This window comes from Trichechus manatus, unplaced genomic scaffold, assembly GCF_000243295.1.
Source record: "Trichechus manatus latirostris isolate Lorelei unplaced genomic scaffold, TriManLat1.0 scaffold00037, whole genome shotgun sequence".
Lineage (NCBI taxonomy): Eukaryota > Metazoa > Chordata > Mammalia > Sirenia > Trichechidae > Trichechus > Trichechus manatus.
The window spans coordinates 8,380,246-8,400,122 of NW_004443973.1; the positions used below are offsets into that span (position 1 = coordinate 8,380,246).

The window sequence follows — 19,877 nt, forward strand, 5'->3', positions numbered from 1 at the left end:
ACTCTTGTTGTTAGCTGTCTTAAGAGTCAGCCTTTGACTCATGGCGACCCCATGTATTACAGAGTAGAACTGTTCCATAAAGTTTTCTTGGCTGTAATCTTCATGGAAGCTGTTCACCAGGACTTTCTTCCACAGAGCTGAAGGGTGAGTTCAAATTTCCAATCTTTAGGTTAGTAGCCACTCACAAACCACTTGTGCCACCCAGACACCTAAGACTCTAGCTGGAGAATTTTCTCTGCTTATTAGGTGTCTTAGTTATCTAGTGCTGCTATAACCAGTGGATGGCTTTAACAAACAAGTTTATTCTCTCACAGTCTAGTAGGCTAGAAGTCCGAATTCAGGACACCAGCTCCAGGGGAAGACTTTCTCTGTTGATATGATAGGGTGAATGTGTTTCACATGTGGCAAGGACATGAATTTTTGAGGGCCAAAGGGTAGAATGTTATGGATTGATTTGTGTCCCCCCATAATGTGTATCAGTTTGGCTAGGCCATAAACCCAGTATTATATGATTGTCCACCATTTTGTCATCTGACGTGATTTTCCTATGTGTTGTAAATCCTACCTCTATAATGTTAATGAGGCAGGATTAAAGGCAGTTATGTTAATGAGTCAGGACTCAATCTATAAGATTAGGTTGTATCTTGAGTCAATCTCTTTTGAGATATAAACGAGACAAGTGAGCAGCGAGACAGGGGACCCCATTCCACCAAGAAACAAGAGCCAGGAGAATACTATGTCCTTTAGACCTGGGGTCCCTGCACTGAGAAGCTCCTATACCAGGGGAAGATTGATGACAAGGACCTTCCCCCAGAGCTGACAGAGAGAGAAAGCCTTCCCCTGGAGCTGGCACCCTGAATTAGGACTTCTAGCCTCCTAGACTGTGAGAGAATAAATTTCTCTTTATTAAAGCCTTCCACTTGTGGTATTTCTGTTATAGCAGCACTAGATAACCAAGACATTAGGGTTTAAGTGATTAGACTGGGTTTACGCAGATAATCCAGGGCAATCTCCCTATTTTAAGGTCCATAAGTGTAATTATGTAAGTGTAAATTCATAAGCCAATTTACATCTGTAACTTCCCTTCACAGCAGTACCTAGATTAATGCTTTACTGAATAACCAGGGGACAGGAATCTTGGGGGTGGGACACATATGTAGAATTCTGCATACTAGAGGGTATGAGACCTATATAATGAAAACTATAGAACCTTACTGAAGAACATCTGATGACACTGGAACAAATATAGAGTCATACCATATTCCAGGAAGGGAAAGCTCCTGTGGAAGGATATTATTTCTCCCTGAAATTAATCTATACAATTAAAGACATTTTAATAAAAATTCAAATGGGTTTTTGGGGAGTTCTTACAAACTGATCAAAAGATAGGAGGAATAAGTAGATGAAAATAATGAGAAGAGAAGAATAAGGTATATTCCCTAACTCACTTTATGAACCAGGTAGCATAACTTTGACACTGAATCCAGACAAAGACATTACCAGAAAGGAAAATTACTGGTCAATCTCATTCATGAAAGTCCCCCACATCTTAAAATATTAGCAGATTGAATCCAGCAATATATAACAAGGATAATAGATGAATGGAACAGAATAGCAAGGTCAGAAACAGATCTACATATATATGGTTACTTGATTTATGACCAATGTGGCACTGTAGGGTAGGGTGGAAAGGACCACTTTTCAATAAATGGTGCTGAATTAACTTTGTGCAATGGAAAAAAACAAGAAAACAAAACTAAGATGCTTTCTTCTCTCTACACATTAAAAAAAAAAAAAAATTAGGTCTGCCTAGAACTAAATTTGAAAAGCAAAACAATAAAATTTTAGAAGACAATGTAAAAGACTATCATAATGACCTGAGGATAGTAAAAGATTTTTCAAATAGTATACAGATACAACTAATCATAAAAGAGTGATAAATCTGACTACATTAAGAACTTCTTTCAATCAAAAGACATTATTAAAAAAGGAAAATCCAAATCACAGAGTGGGAAAAATATTTGTAACACGTATAATCAACAAAAGACTTGTTTCCACTTTATATAATGAATTACAATAAATAAAAGACAAAAGAACCAGATATAAAAATGGGCAAAAGGTCTCAATAAATACTACTGAAAAAAAACCCTCAAATAGCCATTATTCATATGAAAAGGTGCTATTCTTTATATATAATCAGAGAAATGCAAAAGAGACACAATAAATTGCTGTTACACATCCATCAGATTGGCAAAAAATTAAAACGTTTAAAAAGTATTGGTGAGGACATTACTGGTCCCACCCAGTCTGGAGCAAATGAGAATGAAGAAAACCAAAGACATAAGGGAAAGATTAGTCCAAAAGACTAATGGACCACAACTACCACAGCCTCCTCCAGACTGAGTCCAGTTAACTAGATGGTGCCCGGCTACCACCACTAACTGCAGTGACAGGGTCCCAGACAGAGCGAGAGAAAAATGTAGAACAAAATTCAAACTTACAAAAAGAGACCGGACTTACTGGTCTGACAGAGATTGGAGAAACCCCAAGACTATGGCCCCCCGACACCCTTTTAACTCAGTACTAAAGTCACTCCTAGAGTTTACCCTTCAGCCAAAGATTAGACAGGCCTATAAAACAAGCAATAATACACGTGGTTCAACCATGTATACGAGACTAAATGGGCACACCAGTCCAAAAGCAAAGACGAAAAGGCAGGAAGGGAGAGGAAGAGTGGACGAATAGAAGTGGGGAAACTGAGGTAGAAAAGGGGAGAGTGCTGACACATCCTGGGGTTGGCAACCGATGTCACAAAACAATTTGCGTCTTAATTGTTTAATGAAAAACTAATTTGCTCTGTAAACTTTCACCTAAAGCACAGTTAAAAAAAAAAGTGTTGGTGAGGATGTGGTGCAATAGGAATTTACATGCCGTCTATTGTTGCTTATATAAATTGGTGCAATCAATCTGGAAAAAGTTTGACATTATCTTTTTTTAAACTATACTTTAGATGAAGGTTTACAGAACAAACTATCTTCTCATTAAATAGTACACATATTGCTTTGTGACACTGGTTACCAATCCCATGACATGTCAACACTCTCCCTTCTCAACCTTGCGTTCCCAATCACCAGCTTTCCTGTTGCCTCCTGCCTTCTCGTCCTTGCTCTTGGGCTGGTGTGCCCGTTTAGTCTCGTTTTGTTTTATGGGCCTGTCTAATCTTTGGCTGAAGGGTGAACCTCAGGAGTGACTTCAGTACTGAGCTAAAAAGCTGTCAGGGGCCATACTCTCAGGGTTTCTCCAGTCTCTGTCAGGCCACTAAGACTGGTCTTTTTTTATGAGTTAGAATTTTGTTCTATATTTTTCTCCAGCTCTGTCTGGGACCCTCTACTGTGATCCCTGTCAGAGCAGTCGGTAGTGGTAGCTGGGCACCATCTAGTTGTACTCGATTCAGTTTGGTGGAGGCTGTGGTAGTTGTGGTCCATTAATCTTTTGGACTAATCTTTCCCTTGTGTCTTTAGTTTTCTTCATTTTCCCTTGCTCCTGATGGGCATTGTCTTTTAAAACTGAAGATATACATGCCCTATGAACCAGGAATTCCATATCAAGGTAAAGACCCTATAGAAATCTGTTTATGTGCTCCAGGATACATACACACATACATACATACATACACACGTATATATACACATAAACACACATACACATATATATACACAACAGAACGAAATGCTGCCCAGTCCTGTGTCACTGTGCCATCCCCCATATATATACAACAGAATGAAATGCTGCCCAGTCCTGTGCCACTGTGCCATACCCATGAGCCATAGGGTTTTCATTGGCTGATTTTCGGAAGTTGATCTCCAGGCCTGTCTGCGTGTGTGTGTGTGTGTATGGAGTCCTGGTGGTGCAGTGGTTAAGAGCTCGGCTGCTAACCAAAAGGTCAACAGTTTGAATCTACCAGCTGCTCCTTGGAAACCCTATGGGACTATTCTTCTCAGTCCTATAGGGTCACTATGAGTCAGAATCGACTCGAAGGCAATGGGTTTGGCATATACCTACATACACACACACACACACACACACACACACACACACACACACACACACATACATATATATATATGTAGGCAGTGGTGGTTTAATAATAGAATTCTCAGATGAGTAATCAGGTAGTAAAACAAGGAAATGAATATGATAATAATCATGACAATGTTTATCTCTAGGCAGGTGGGGGTTATAATAGGAAAACGGGCACATTGGGGCCTTTTAGGGTACTGGTAATGTTCTACTTCTTGACCCACATGGGGTTACATGAATGTTTTATAGTTTTTAAGTAGTACACTTCTATTTTATAAACTTTTCTGTATGTTTGCTCTATTTCCTCAACACAAAAAATAATTCCTTTTCCCCCATACTTCCTGATTCTTCCCCTAATCAGAAGCATCCTCAGAGTTCACAGAGACTTAAGAGTTATTATAGCAAGACTACAAAGACAACAAAGAGGGCAGTGATGGGTCAGTGGCAGAATTCTCCCCTTCCATGCGGGAGACCTGGGTGCACCTCATGCACAACCACCACCCATCTGTCAGTGGAGATTTGCCTGTTGCTATGATGCTGAACAGGTTTTATTGTAGCTTCCAAACTAAGACAAACTAGGAAGAATGGCTTGGCGATCTACTTCCAAATATCAGCCAATGAACATCCCCATGGATCATGGGGATGGCGTAGGACCTGGACGTGTTTTGTTCTGTTGTGCATGGAGTTGCCATGAGTTGGGGGCCGACTATATGGCAGCTAACAATAACAACAAAATAAAGAGAACATTCAATTCAGGCTTAAAAAAAACAAATAAAAAAATTACTTCCAATGTAAGCTCTTAAGAATAAAACAGCCCTTATGTATATTTTCACCAAAAGAAAAAAAGGTCCTCCAAAGTCAAGAAGGGAGAGTGTTGACATGTTGTGGGGTTGTTAACCAATGTCATAAAACAGTATGTGTACTGACTGTTTAATGAGAAACTATTTTATTCTGTAAATCTTCGCATAAAGTACAATTAAAAAAATTTAAAAAAAAAGAATAAAACAGCCTTGCTAAAAGGAGTGGAACATAGCATTTGATCCTACTTCCAGGGAGGTAAGCTAAAAAACTCCCAAACCGGAAGAGTAGAAAGATGGTGTTGGAGCATAACACTGAAGAAGACTGGGGGGTCGGGAAGGGAAACGTGGGCCTTGATAGGAGCAGGTAGAAAAAGAGAACATCTGAGTGGATTGAGCATCATTCAGAGGGCAAGGCAGGAGACCTGGGCTAGGAGCCAGGAAAGCTGATATCACTGTTGTTACCTGCTGCCTACATATGCATTATCCAGCAAAGGATGCCTTTTTATCTGAACTGCCTGGTGGAGAGCCTAGGATATCCCTGCCAAAGATGGAGGGTGAAGTCTTGGACTACCTGGTGTGGTACCTTCTTCCTCACTCCATTTCTCCTTTCTATCCCTAGAGATTTTAGTCTGCAGGGATCAGAATTTCATTTTAATACACACCTCAGGTGACAACTTAAACAGCTTCTGACACTGGAGGCTGCCCAGTGAAACTCCCTGATGAAAACAATCACCAGTGGCACTTGTTAAAAATCTGAACTTCTAGGCCCCGTACCAGATGTATGGAGTCAGAATCTCCAGGGGAGGGGCCTGAGAATTTTGATTTCTAACAAGGGTTCCAGGTGTTCTCAAGAAGTCTGGGAATCTGCTCTAAAGATTTCCACTTTTTATTTTCTGTTTTTTTGCAATGTGAGTTTTTTCTCTAAAATTAAAAAAAGTGATATTTGCGTTTTGAAAATTAAGTATCTTTCAGAAAAGGACAGATTATAAACTGCAAACTATTTTTTTTCCAGCCCAGACTTCTCAATGCTGCAGATCCTTAAGTCCAAACTCTTAACCTGACATCTCCCCTTCAAGTCACACAAACATCTTAAACTTATGTTCAAATTGAAATTAGATCTTCTCCAAAACCTGCCTTTCTTCCAGTGTTCCCACATCTCAGTGATACCACCCATTGGGCAAGCCAGTCATGATTTGTCAATCTCCTTCAATCCCTATCCCACTGCATCATATCTAAATCAATCACAAAGACCTCCCCATTTTACTTTCTAAATTGTTTCATTTTTTCCACTTGTCTCCATCTCCTTTGTCCCTACATCAATTCATTTCAACTACTAACACTATCCTTAATGCATAGCTCCTAATTGGTCCAATGATGGCCTGCTTGTTTTCTCCTCACTGCAGTGGGAATGATCTTTTCAAAACACAGATCTGATCATGTCAAAACCCCCTCTCTCCCCTTTGCTCTCAATGTTGCCCAGTAGAAACCCCAGGTTCTGCTTGGTGCAACTCATCTCAGCTAACAAACAAGACACCGAGGTGGGAGAGTGGAAAGGCACCTTTACTTCATTGTGCAAAGAAAGGAAACAGTTGGTGCTGCTGCCACCAAGACTGCTCAGTGAGGGCGAAGGGGAAGGTTACTTTTAAGGGGTTTACAGGCAGGAAGTTCATGCAACTTACATCAGCAACATTCTTAATCATATTCTGCAGGCGCAAAGGGGTTTACATATAACTTCATTCATCGCATGTTCAGAAAATGGCAGTTAAACTCTACCTAGAGGTGGGGAAGTTACTATGTATCAGGTATTTAACGAGCTAAAAGGTTATCCTGAATGTTAACATGGCGCCTAAACTGGTTTCTGCCAATTTCCTCTAGTTTTGGGCAGCAGTCGAGAAGTGAACCAGGATTTTAATGGAAAGTTACAGGGCATGCCAAGCAAAGGAACCAGGATTCTAATGTAAAGCTACAGGGCATGCCAAGCAACCTGCTTGAGGTAGTGGAATTTTCCACAGTTTGGGAACCTCCGTCTTATCAAAGACTAACGTTCTTTTTTTTGTTTTTAAATTGTGCTTTAGATGGTTTACAGAGCAAATTAGTTTCTCATTAAGCAATTAATACACATATCATTTTGTGACATTGGTTGCCAATCCCATGATATGTCAACCCTCTCCTCTTCTCGACCTTGGGTTTCCCATTGCCAGTTTTCCTGTCCCTTCCTGCCTTCTTGTCCTTGCTCCTGGGTTGGTGTCCCCATTTAGTCTCATTTTGTTTTATGGGCCCGTCTAATCTTTGGCTTAAGGGTGAGCCTCAGGAGTGACTTCAGTACTGAGTTAAAAGGGTGTCGGGGGCCCATACCCTCAGGGTTAAGGTTCTCAATATGGCCAACGAAACCCTGCAAAATCTGTCCTCCAGCTTGATACTGTAGTACTCTCTCCCTGTAATCTATGCTCCAGCCACAATGGCCTCCTTTGATTCCCTCACGCTTACAATGTTCCCTCCTGACAAAATGCCTTTAGACATGATATTCCCTTTGTTTCCCTTTCTTTTTTCTTCAGTTTCTCATCCTTTGGATATCCATTTAGTATGACTTCCTCAACCTCCTAACCTTTCCAACTAGATTAATGAATGCCCCTACTGTAAACTCTCCTAGCAATTTTCATTATTTCTTTACATAAACATGGCTCACATATTTGTTGAAGAAATAGAGACTAGACCTTTTGAAATTCCACTGACTAGAGCAGTTTATTTCCTTTCTCACCTTCTCTGCTATTCTTCAGATTTCACTTCTTTAGAACCTCTCCCAGAACAATTTTAGGATTAGCAGGGAATAACTCATTATTTGGACTCAGCTAAAGCACTACCTTCAATGGCTCCCCCTGCCCCCCAGGATGCTGTTGCCTTATCATTTTCTGATACTTTGAACATTTGCCTCTATCACAAAACTTATTTACCTTGTATTGTATTTTTTGTTTGTGTTCCTGAATGTTTCTCTCTCTAGTGTCAGCTGTTTTAGGGCCAAAAAAACAAACAAAAACAAAACAAATAAACAAGAAAAACAAAAACCAAACCCATTACCAACTAACTGATCCATAGGGCTTCCAAGGAGCACCTGGTGGATTCAAACTGCTGACCTTTTGGTTAGCAGCCATAGCTCTTAACCACTACACCACCAGGCAGTTGTATTATTTTTCTCTATTCGAGCACTTACCACTGGGCCTGGTCCTCAATATTTGGAATGACTCTATACCCAGTAGTCAAGCCATATAGTGTATATGTTGATTCTTCTGCTTATAATGTCCTTCCCTCACCTTATTTGTCTGACAAACTCATACCTTAAACTCTTAACCTCATTTATATAAAACAGGCAGTGGTATAGTGTTACCTTCAACAATGTACATAATCTTCCTACTTTTCAGCTTCCTCACTGGAAAAATGATGCTTTAAAAGGTTGTTGGGAAGATTAAAAGAGTTAATGATTCAATACTTCTCTACCTCCCCTTGCCAAGCCAAACTCTGCCACTTCCTAAAGTAATTCCGTAGGGAATTACGCCTCAGGATTAGGTTGTTTTGGAACCTCTGGCACCTAGCTAGCTCTTCTCTGCCTCCTCCTCCCATTTTTTTTCCCCTTTACAATAGACCTTGATGGCTCAATTAAAACTCGAGGCCAAATCATTAGCAAGCAGAAAACCATTCTTCCTGGTTCTCTAAGGAAAGGAGATCTTCCTGAGGTGAGAAGTGTTTGCATAGTTTGAAATAGCAAAGGATGAAAAACAAAACGGTTAAACTTCCATAACAAAACAGGTGAAATATTTGTTTCCTTCTGCATTTGTAAAGTGTCAGACCCACAGTACACACTAAGTAAATTTTAGTTCTCTTCTCTTCATGCTTTTTAGTTTACTGAGCTGCAACTAAAGATCTTAGCTTTCAGAGCAAACGAATCCACGGTGAGTCATCTGGTAGCTTCTAGTATAATAAAAGATTCTTGCCAACGAGATAACTAAACTCAATTTTTTTACTTAGCCTGTTTGCGTTGTCAAAGTTTAAATGTAGCATACGGAAACTATTATACTCTTTACAAATCATGGGAACTTTTTATTTTAAAATGTGTATGCAACTAAATAAAGCAGAAGAAAACCATGAAAGATGTTTACGCACCTGGGTAAAACATGTAAGTCATAGGTCAACTTAATAAAAAGCCTTCACTGAAGGTTTCTACCCTTCTCCCTTACCTTGCGCATATCTCTTTTTTTTTTTTTTTCTCATTCAAGTATCATTTGTTATTCAGACTTGTCTTTCCCAGTTGACTACGAAATTGAACACTCTTTTGGCAAAGTTTCAAATCTGAGTCAAATATACCCTCAGTGGTTTATCGTTGGCTCACGTATCAGTACCAGTTCAGGGAGTATTTTTGAGGTAAGAGTTTTAAGAATGAAAACAGCTTATGTTGTTAGCTGCAAGTTTGAAATCAACATCAATTGCCGTTTGAAGCTTACCACACACCAGTGAGGTAAGCGCCCAGTCATCAAATGACCCTTTTTGACGTCCATGAGTGATAAAAGCCTCAAACGCTTGTGGGGACTAGGCCGAGTTTTCTCCACTGGCTTGTTTGGGAACTGGTCTCTTACATGTGTGTAGTATTAACTTGATCTGTTGCCCGCTGGTTGACAGCTGATCGAGGATTCTTCAAAACGGACACCTTTCCAGACGCACCCATTGCCACCCTCAACTCCCCATCTTTTGTCCTTCCCACACCAGGACCGATTTCAGTGTTTTCTTTTTTCAGTGAAACTTGGCATTACAGGCTTTAAAACAGAAAAAGGCAGGGGAGGAATAAGAAAGAGTCGTAATAAACTGCAGTACACCTCTGAGACGCGACGACGAGCCGCCTGCATCCGCCAAAGCAACCACAAACCCCCCTAGCCCAACCGTTCGGCTCTCCGCCCCAACTGCCCACCCCGGCCCCAGTCACATGACGGGGGAGCGGCGCGTCCCGGCCATGGCGTGGATTGGCGGGCGGCGGGAGCGCGGGGTTTGATGGGAAGGAGTTGGCCAGGCCCATCGTTCTGTCAGTGGAGGCGGCTGCCTGCTCCCGAGGCAGGCTGCACGGTGGCGGCCAAGGCTGGCAGGCTAGACTCCAGCGCCGGGCGTTGCCCGCTTCTCGCAGGTAGAGTGCTCAAGATGAGGGCAATTGGGAGGGCTTGGCAGAGGGGAGGCATGCTGAGCTTTCCCCCTGGGAAATATGCTCCCAGTTCACCCGCAAGCCTTTCCCGGGTGCCCCCGCCCCACATCTAGTGGCCTAAGATCTCTGCGGCGGCCGCGGCTACTCAAACTCCGCGGTGGCCCGTGCTGACCCAACCACGCCGCCTCATCATCTTGATTTCCCAGCACAATGGCAGGATGGTTATGGAGCTCTGGAGACCCTCTTTACCCCGCTGGGTGGTGGTTTCCCCAGCCCTGTTCACGGAGATTCCTGGAAGTGACTAGGTTGGGCTGAGCATCGGCTGTTTTGCCCATTCGGGTCGAGGCGAAGGGTCAGAAGGTTCCAAACTAGCAGATCCTATGCCAAATAATCGAATTGAGTGTTCTGCTCACCTCTTCTTTTTCTGAGTTGTACGGAGGCGCCACAAATTGGAAAGAACTGGAGGGACTGAAAACTGTCAGTGTCATGCTGCTCGGCTTCGGTGTGTGGGCGTGGATTATGTGCTATTTAGAGAGAAGCCTTTCTACAACCATTGTCCTTATTTGAGGAACAGTTGTCAGTGTGAGGGGCGGAGGGAAGGGCAAGGATGTGTAGGTGTCATAGTCAGGCGTGGCAAAAGGAGAAGAGCAAAAATAAACTACGTCAGTAGTTCTAATTCTTTAATATTGTGTGTGGGGGTTAAGAGAGTTGGGATTGGTGAACTCAGTTTTGCTGACGGTGTCCTGATGGTACTAAGACCTGTGACTCACTGTTGTTTGACTGTCTTTGGTTCCTAGTGTCTACTGTTATTTCTCCTTTCTGTGTGGCCTGGGTGTTACCATAGACAACACTGACCCTATTCAACAGCAGTTTCAGGCGTGTGTTCAAGCTGGCAGGGAGTGCTAATCTCTTGTCCTCAGCAACCCCTGTAGTTTCTTTTTTGGAGGCCCAAGTTGTTTTGAACACTGTTTTCTTAAACAAGAGTGGTGTATTTAAAATTAGAATTTGAAGATTCCCTGTCATCTGTTGAGATCAGCCCAGTAATGCTGTTAATAAACTTATATAGTGTTGATATATTATTAACTTGTAAGTGAATGTAAGAACAGATTTGATTTCAAATAGAAATCTTCTTAATCAAATTGTCCTTTTTTGCTAGTATTCAGAGTGAAATTTGACTTAACATGAAAGCAAGAACTTAATCATCATATAACAGTGCTTTTATGGGGTACTTTACATTTTATTTTTGGGCAGTAAATGGTGGTTAGGGATAGTTCAGAATTGTGCCTTTTCAATGAGGGCATTTAAAAGTTAGAGTTCTACGACAAATCACCTTTAATCTTAAATTGAATAGTACAATATGTTGTGGAGGTACTGTTGATGGTGATTGAATATTTTCTACTTAAGCTTGGAACTTGATAAATTAAACATAAAACTAAGCTTTCTTTGCTGTCTTCTCCAAAGGCCTACAAGTTTATTTTAATGGAGGACTCTTCAGAGTATTTTGCTTTATGTTTTATAGTAGAGAAAATGAGAGCAATGCAATTTCAGTTAAAATATAAATTGTAATTTTACTTCTCAGTTTTTAAATTATGAAATAGGTGCTTTCTTATAAGAAGTTAGAAAGAAATGTGTTTCATATAAGAAGCCATTGTCTTTATTACCTGTATCTTTTGGTGATAGTATTAATGATAGCTGTCATTTATTAAACATTTATTATGTGTTGGTCATTGCTAAGTGATACATGATTTCATTTATTTCATACGATAATTCTGTGATATGGAGGTACTTTCATCATTTTACAAATGATGAAACTGAGGCTTAGAGAATTTAAGTAATTTACTTTAGATCACATAGCTGGTATATGGTTGAGCCATGTTTTGAATCCAAACCTATTTTGCTCCAAAGCCAGAGAAACAGTTTCTCTGGCCACTATTTTAATGTGAACTGAATATGAACTGAATATTTAAAAATAATATACCCCAAGATTTGAAATTCTTATACTCAAACATGAACATGAATAGCAGTTAATAGAAAACATTCAAATAATATGGTAGGTATTATTATTCATTGAAAAAACACATTTAGATGTACTCAGCTCTTAAGGTCATGTCAAATTCCACTGTGACATCAGAGTGGAAAGAGACGCTCTTAGTACATGTTCATGGAAGAGTTCTTGGGGACAAGCCACTTGAGATTGAGCCATCGCTTCACTCAAGGGCAAGCAGATTGATTTATGCTTCGGAAAGCAATGCTAGAGTTATTTGGTTCTTTGTGTATTTTCCATGTGTTTGAAAGGAAGCAGAGATGGATTAGAGAGGCAATCACCACGGCAATAATAACAGCTAATTTGTACTGAGAGATTATTATCTGTCAGGCAATGTTGTAAATACTTTAGAATATGTCATTTAAGAATTATGTCATTTAACCTTTCAACATTTAAGAGGGTCCTTAACTATCCCTCTTTTGCAGATGAGGAAATTGAATCACTGAGAGGTTAAGTAACTTACTTGCCCAAGGTTTTATAGTAGGTGATGGGCCACAGGACTTGGAGTTAAGATGGTTGGGTGGAAAGGAGGGAACCAGTTGAAAACAGAAGAGGTATGCCATTAAAGCTACAGAAAAATATTTGATTTAATCATTTAATTTTGTTATGCCTTCATATCTATTGGAAAGTACCACCTATTACATATGAATTATAGTATGTAACACATACCAGAATTTGATAGAAAAATTACTGGTACAATTAGCGTCGATTGTTTCTTTGATCATGAACCTGAAAACATGGATATAGTATTTCCATCCTAATGTTGTTTAAGGGGACAAATTTAAAAGCACAGTCCCTGCTTCAGGCATCTCAGAGGCTAAGCTATAATTCCTTTCATTAACACCAAGCAAATAATGATGTCAAAATTGATATTACTTGTGATATTATGCATATATTTTATGTTATACTTATTTTAAAAGTGATATGCAGTATACAAGTAAAGGCAGTGACTGTAGTGGAGAAAGAGAAAACACTGGACTAGGAATCAGACTTCTGGTAGCAGTTCTGTCCCTAGCTGGATCTACATGATTTTGGCAAATCACTTGGCCTCTCGTCTATGCAGATTTAACAGTTCAAATTTAATCAAATGAGGAATTGGGCTATGTGGTACACTGTACTAACCCTGCCTCTTGTATTTCTAACTCTCTTTCCACTTCAGTAGCTCTGTTTACAAACTGTTTGAGAATGTCATAGATGCTTTCATGTATTCTATATATAAGTATTCCAATTTAATCTATATAAAGCAGACTTTATTTCTAATTTGTGTGTTACTGAGAATAACTGGTTGCTTTAAAAAAAAATCAAAGCTAAAATGCTGTCTGACTCTGCTACTTAATATCTTTGGTAAGACCTTAGCAAGTAACTTCACTATGGATCATAATAATTTGTTATGATCCATACACTTCTGTAGCCTGAGTTTCCTCACTTGGAAATTGGGAGATAATAGTGTCTAGTAATAAAATTCACGTAAAACATTTGTATTAGGATTTGCTAGAGAGTACATGCTTTGCAAGTGCTTAACTGATGTTGTTATTGATTTGAAATATAAAAAAATTATGTTCGCAGTCTCAGGGTATGATGCCTACAGACTTGATGCGGAGGGATATAATTCTGCTACAAACCAAAATGGATAGGTTAGTTGTGTTTCAAACATTGTGCTAGGTTCCATACACCATTGTCGTTAGGTGCCATTGAGTCAGTTCCAACTTATAGCGACCCTATGTACAAGAGGACGAAACACTGCCCTGTCCTGCACCATCCTCACAGTTGTTCTTATGCTTGGGCCCGTTGTTGCAGCCACTGTGTCAATCCATCTTCCTCTTTTTCACTGACCCTCTACAGGTTCCATACACTAGTGCCAGAATAATGTGATGATGTGTATGTACTTTGAGAATACCAAGTTAAGCAGTTCCTGAGTGTCCTCTCTCCCCACCTTTTTGGTGATTTTTTTTAACATCCCTGTTATTAGGTGCCATCGAGTCACTTCCAGCTCACAGCGATCCTGTGAAGAACAGAATGAAACGCTGTCTGGTCCTGTGCCATCCTCTCACAGTCATTGCCATGTTTGAGCTCATTGTTGTAGCCACTGTATCAGTCCATCTCATTGAGGGTCTTCCTCTTTTTCCCTGACCCTCTACTTTACCAAGCATGAAGTCCTTCTCCAGGGATTGATCCCTCGTGATAACGTGTCCAAAGTATGTGAGACAAAGTGTTGCTATCCTTGCTGCTAAGGAGCATTCTGGCTGTACTTCTTCCAAGACAGGTTTATTTGTTTTTTTTGGCAGTCTGTGATACATTCAGTATTCTTTGCCAACACCATAATTCAGAGGCATCAGTTCTTCTTCGGTCTTCCTTATTCATTGTCCAGCTTTCACCTGCGTATGAGGCAATTGAAAATATCATGGCTTGGGTCAAGCGCACCTTAGTCTTCAAGGTGACATCTTTGCTTTTGAACACTTTAAAGAGGTCTTTTGCAGCAGGTTTGCCTATGCAGTATGTCATTTGATTTCTTGACTGATGCTTCCATCAGTGGATGGAAGTAAAATGAAATTGTGGAAAAATGTGTATCCACAATTTGTATTTGATTGTGGATCCAAGTAAAATGAAATCCTTGACAACTTCAGTCTTTCCTCCGTTTATCATGATGTTGCTTACTGAACCAGTAGGGGGGATTTTTGTTTTCTTTATGTTGAGGTGTAATCCATATTGAAGGCTGTAGTCTTTCACCTTAACAGTGCTCCAAGTCCTCTTCGTGTTCAGCAAGCAAGGTTGTGTCATCTGCATATCACAGGATGTTAATGAGTTGTCCTCCAATCCTGATACTACACTCTTCTTCATATAATCCCGCTTCTTGGATTATTTGCTCAGCATATAGATTGAATAAGTATGGTGAAAGGCTACAACCCTGATGCATACCTTTCCTAATTTTGAACCATGTAGTATCCCCATATTCTGTTTGAATGACTGCCTCTTGGTCTATGTACAGGTTCCTCATGAGTACAATTAAGTGTTCTGGAATACCTATTCTTCGCAATTTTATCCATAATTTGTTATGATCCACACAGTCGAATGCCTTTGCATAGTCAATAAAACACAGGTAAACGTCTTTCTGTTATTCTCTGCTTTCTGCCAAGATCCATCTGATATCAGCAATGATATCCTTGTTCCATGTCGCCTTCTGAATCTGGCTTGAATTTCTGGCAGTTCCATGTCGATGTACTGCTGCAACTGCTTTTGAATGATCTTCAGCAAAATTTTACTTGTGTGTGATATTAATGATATTGTTTCACAATGTCTGCATTCTGTTGGGTCACATTTCTTTGGAATTGGCACAAATATAGATCTCGTTGGTTGGCCAGGTAGATGTCTTTCAAATTTCTTGGCATAGAGAAATGAGAGTTCCCAGCGTTGCATCCATTTGTTGAAACATCTCTGTGGTATCCCATCATTTCCTGGAGGCTTGTTTTTCGCCAATGGCTTCAGTGCAGCTTGAACTTCTTCCTTCAGTACCATTGGTTCTTAATTATACGCTACCTCCTGAAATGGTTGAACGTTGACCAATTCTTTTTGGTATAATGACTGTATTCCTCCCATTTCATTTGATGCTTACTGTATCATTCAGTATTTTGTCCATAGAATCCTTCAATATTGCAACTCAAGTCTTGAATTTTTTTTTTCTTCAGTTCTTTCAGCTTGGGAAATGCTGAACATGTTCTTCTCTTTTGGTTTTCTATCTCCAGATCTTTGCACGTTTCATTATAATACTTTACTTTGTCTTCTCAAGTCACCCTTTGAAATCTCCTGTTCAGCTCTTTTACTTCATCATTTTTTTCATTTGCTTTAGCTTCAAGAGCAAGTTTCAGAGTCTCTTCTGACATCCATTTTTGGTCTTTTCTTTCTCTGTTGTCTTTTTAATGACCTTTTGCTTTCTTCATGTATGATATCCTTGATGTCACCCCAAAACCCGTCTGGTCTTTGGTCATTAGTGTTCAGTGCATCAAATCTTTTCTCGAGATGGTCTCCAAATTCAGGTGAAATATACTCAGGATCGTATTTTGGCTCTTTTGGACTTGTTTAAATTGTCTTCAGCTTCAGCTTGAACTTGCATATGAACAATTGTTGGTCTATTCTGCAGTCGGCCCCTGGCCTTGTTTTGACTGATGATATTGAGCTTTTCCATTGTCTTTTTTCATAGATGTAGTTGATTTGATTCTCCTTTATTCCATCTGGTGCAGTCCATGAGTATAGTCGCTGTTTATGTTGTTGAGAAAAGGTGTTTGCAATGAAGTCGTTGGTCTTGCAAAATTCTATCATGTGATCTCCGGCATCGTTTCTGTCACCAAGGCCATATTTTCCTTGAAAGGACAACTACTGATTGTTCTTCATTGTTTCCAACTTTCGCATTGCAATCACTAGTAATTATCAATGTATCTTGATTGCTTGTTTGATCAATTTCAGACTGCAGAAGTTGGTAAAAGTCTTCAGTGTCTTCATCTTTGGCCATAGTGGTTTGTACGTAAATTTGAATAATAGTTGTATTAACTGATCTTCCTTGCAGGCATATAGATATTATCCTATCACTGACAACGTTGTACTTCAGGATGGATCTTAAAATGTTCTTTTTGACGATGAATGGGATGCCATGCCTCTTCAATTTGTCATTCCCGGCATAGTAAACCATATGATTGTCCAATTCATAATGGCCAATGCCATTCCATTTCAGCTCACTAATGCTGGATATCGATCTTTCTGCATTCCATTTCCTTTTATTTATTTATTTATTTAAAATTGTACTTTAGATGAAGGTTTACAGAACAAACTAGCTTCTCATTAAACAGTTAGTACACATATTGTTTTGTGACATTGGTTAACAACCCCACAGCATGTCAACACTCTCCCTTCTCGACCTTGGGTTTCCCATTACCAGCTTGCCTGTCCCCTACTGCCTTCTAGTCCTTGTCCCTGGGCTGTTGTGCCCCTTTAGTATCATTTTGTTTTATGAGCCTGTCTAATCTTTGGCTGAAGGGCAAACCTAGGGAGTGACTTCATTACTGAGCTAAAAGCATGTCTGGGGGCCATACTCTCAGGGTGTCTCCAGTCTCTGTCAGGCCAGTAAGTCTGGTCTTTTTTTGTGAGTTAGAATTTTGTTTTACATTTTTCTACAGCTCTGTCCAGGACCCTCTATTGTGATCCCTGTCAGAGTAGTCAGTTGTGGTAGCCAGGCACCATCCAGATGCACTGGACTCAGTCTGGTGGAGGCCATGGTAATTGTGGGCCATTAGTCCTTTGGACTAATCTTTCCACTTATCTCTTGCCTATTTAATGTTTTCCATCCCACCCCTCCCCTCCTTCATAACCATCAAAGATTGTTTCTTTTTGTGTGCAAACCTTTTCATGAGTTTTTACAGTAGTAGTCTCATATTTGTCCTTTTGTGATTAGCTTAGTTCACGCAGCGTGTTGCCCTCCAGACTCATCCATGTTATGAGATGTTTCACATATTCATCATTATTGTTTATCATTACATAATACTTCATTGTGTGTATGTACCATAGTTTGTTTATCCATTTATCTGTTAATGGGCATCTAGATTGTTTCCATCTTTTTGCTATTGTGAACAATGCTGCAGTGAACATGAGTGTGCATATGTCTATTTGTGTGCCGATTCTTTTTCTCTAGGTTATATTCCTAGGAGTGGGATTGCTGGATCGTATAGTGTTTCTATTTCTAGGTTTATAAGGAAGCACCACATCGTTTTCAAAATGGTTGTATCATTATGCATTCCCACCAGCAGTGCATAAGAGTTCCGATCTCACTGCAGCCTCTCCAGCATGTTATTTCCTGTTTTTTTTTAATTACTGCCAGTAATGCTGGGATGAGATGGTATCTCTTTGTGGTTTGATTTGCATTTCTCTGATGGCTAGTGATCATGAGCATTTTCTCATGTGTCTCTTGGCCTCTTGAATGTCTTCTTTGGTGAAGTATCTGTTCATTTCCTTTGCCTGTTTCTTAATTGGATTATTTGTCTTTTTGTTGTAGAGGTGTTGGATTTTCTTATAGATTTTAGAGATTACACCTTTGATTTGTAATAGCCAAATTTTTTTTCCTAGTCTGTAGGTTCTCTTTTTGCTCTTTTGCTGAAGTCTTTTGATGAGTATAAGTGTTTAATTTTTAGAAGATCCCAGTTATCTAGCTTATCTTCTGGAGTTTTGTGTTGTTGGTTATGCTTTGTATCCTGTTAATGCCATGTATCAAGAACTCTAGCGTTGATCTTATTTTTTCTTCTATGAACTTTATAGTTTTTGGCTTTATATTTAGGTCTTTGATCCGTTTTCAGTGTTTTTGTATACAGTGTGAGGTATGGGTCCTGTTTCATTTTTTTGCAAATTGACATCCAGTTTTGCCAGCACCATTTGTTAAAAAGACTGTCTTGTTCCACATTTGATGGACTTCAGGCCCTTGTCAAAGATCATGTGACCATGGGTGGAAGGATTTACATCTGGGTTCCCAATTCTGTTCCGTTGGTCAATCTATCTGTTGTGTACCAGTACCAGGCTGTTGTGTCTACTGCAGCTGTATAGTAGCTTCTGAGGTCAGGTCGTGTGGGTCCTGCTACTTTCTTTTTCTTCAGTTGTGCTTTACTTATCCAGGGCTTTTTCCCTTTGATTAGTTTTTCTGTCTCTTTAAAGAATGTTGTTGGTATTTGGATTGGGATTGCATTGTATTTGTAGATTGCTTTGGTAGAATTGTCATTTTCACAATGTTCAATCTGCCTATCCATGAGCATGGTATGTTTTTCCATTTATGTAGATCTCTTTTGGTTTCTTGAAGTAGTGTTTTGTAGTTTTCTTTGTATAGATTTTTTACGTCTGCGGTTAGATTTATTCCTAAGTATTTTATTTTTTTAGGGGCTATTATAAATTGTTTTCCTGGTTTCCTTTTCATCATTCTCTTTATTGGTGTATAGGAATCCAACTGATTTTTGTATGTTTATCTTGTATCCTGCTTCTCTGCTGAATCTTTCTATTAGTGCCGGTAGTTTTCTCGTGGAGTCTTTAGGGTTTTCTATGTATAGTATCATATTATCTTCAAACAGGGACTGTTTAACTTCTTCATACCAATTTGGATGCCCTTTATTTCTTTTTCTTGCCTTATTGCTCTAGCAGGACTTCCGGCACAAGGTTAAATAGGAGTGGTGATAAAGGGCATCCTTGTTCCTCTTCTTAAGGGGAATGTTTTCAGCCCCTCTCCATTAAGAATGATGTTGGCCGTTGGTTTTGCTTAGATACCTTTTGTTATGTTGAGAAATTTCCTTTCTATGCCTATTTTATTGAGAGTTTTTATCAGGAACGGGTATTGGAGTTTGTCGAATGCCTTTTCGGCGTCAGTTGAGATGATCATGTGATTCTTTTCTTTCCTTTTATTTATGTGGTGGATTATGTTGATTGATTTTTCTAATGTTGAACCATCCTGACATACCCGGTATGAATCCTACTTGGTTGTGGTGTATTATTTTTTTGATATGATGCTGAATTCTATTGGCTAGAATTTTGTTAAGAATTTTTACATCTATGTTCATGAGAGATATTGGTCTGTAATTTTCTTTTTTTGTGGTGTCTTTGCCTGGTTTTGGTATCAGGGTTATGTTGGCTTCATAGAATGAATTCGGAAATGTCACTTCCTTTTCTGTGTTTTGAAATCGTTTGAGTGGTACTTGCATAAGCTCTTCTCTGAATGTTTGGTGGAATTCTCCAGTGAAGCTATCTGGGCCAGGAC

General features: G+C 39.6%; 1 protein-coding gene across 6 annotated transcripts in view; it reads left to right on the forward strand.

Annotated features, from left to right (window-relative positions):
- Window positions 1-9,914: 9,914 nt before the first annotated feature.
- LNPK (lunapark, ER junction formation factor) overlaps window positions 9,915-19,877 on the forward strand; it is a 113,783-nt gene continuing 103,820 nt past the window's right edge. For 4 of the 6 annotated variants that reach the window (XR_002823963.1, XM_023730547.1, XM_023730548.1 and 1 more), the window contains exon 1: window positions 9,928-10,044. The gene's annotated coding sequence lies outside the window, so the exon portion shown is untranslated. Of the gene's footprint in view, window positions 10,045-19,877 lie in introns of all 6 variants that reach the window. The other 2 variants (XM_004375485.2, XM_023730550.1) reach the window with 2 other exon arrangements.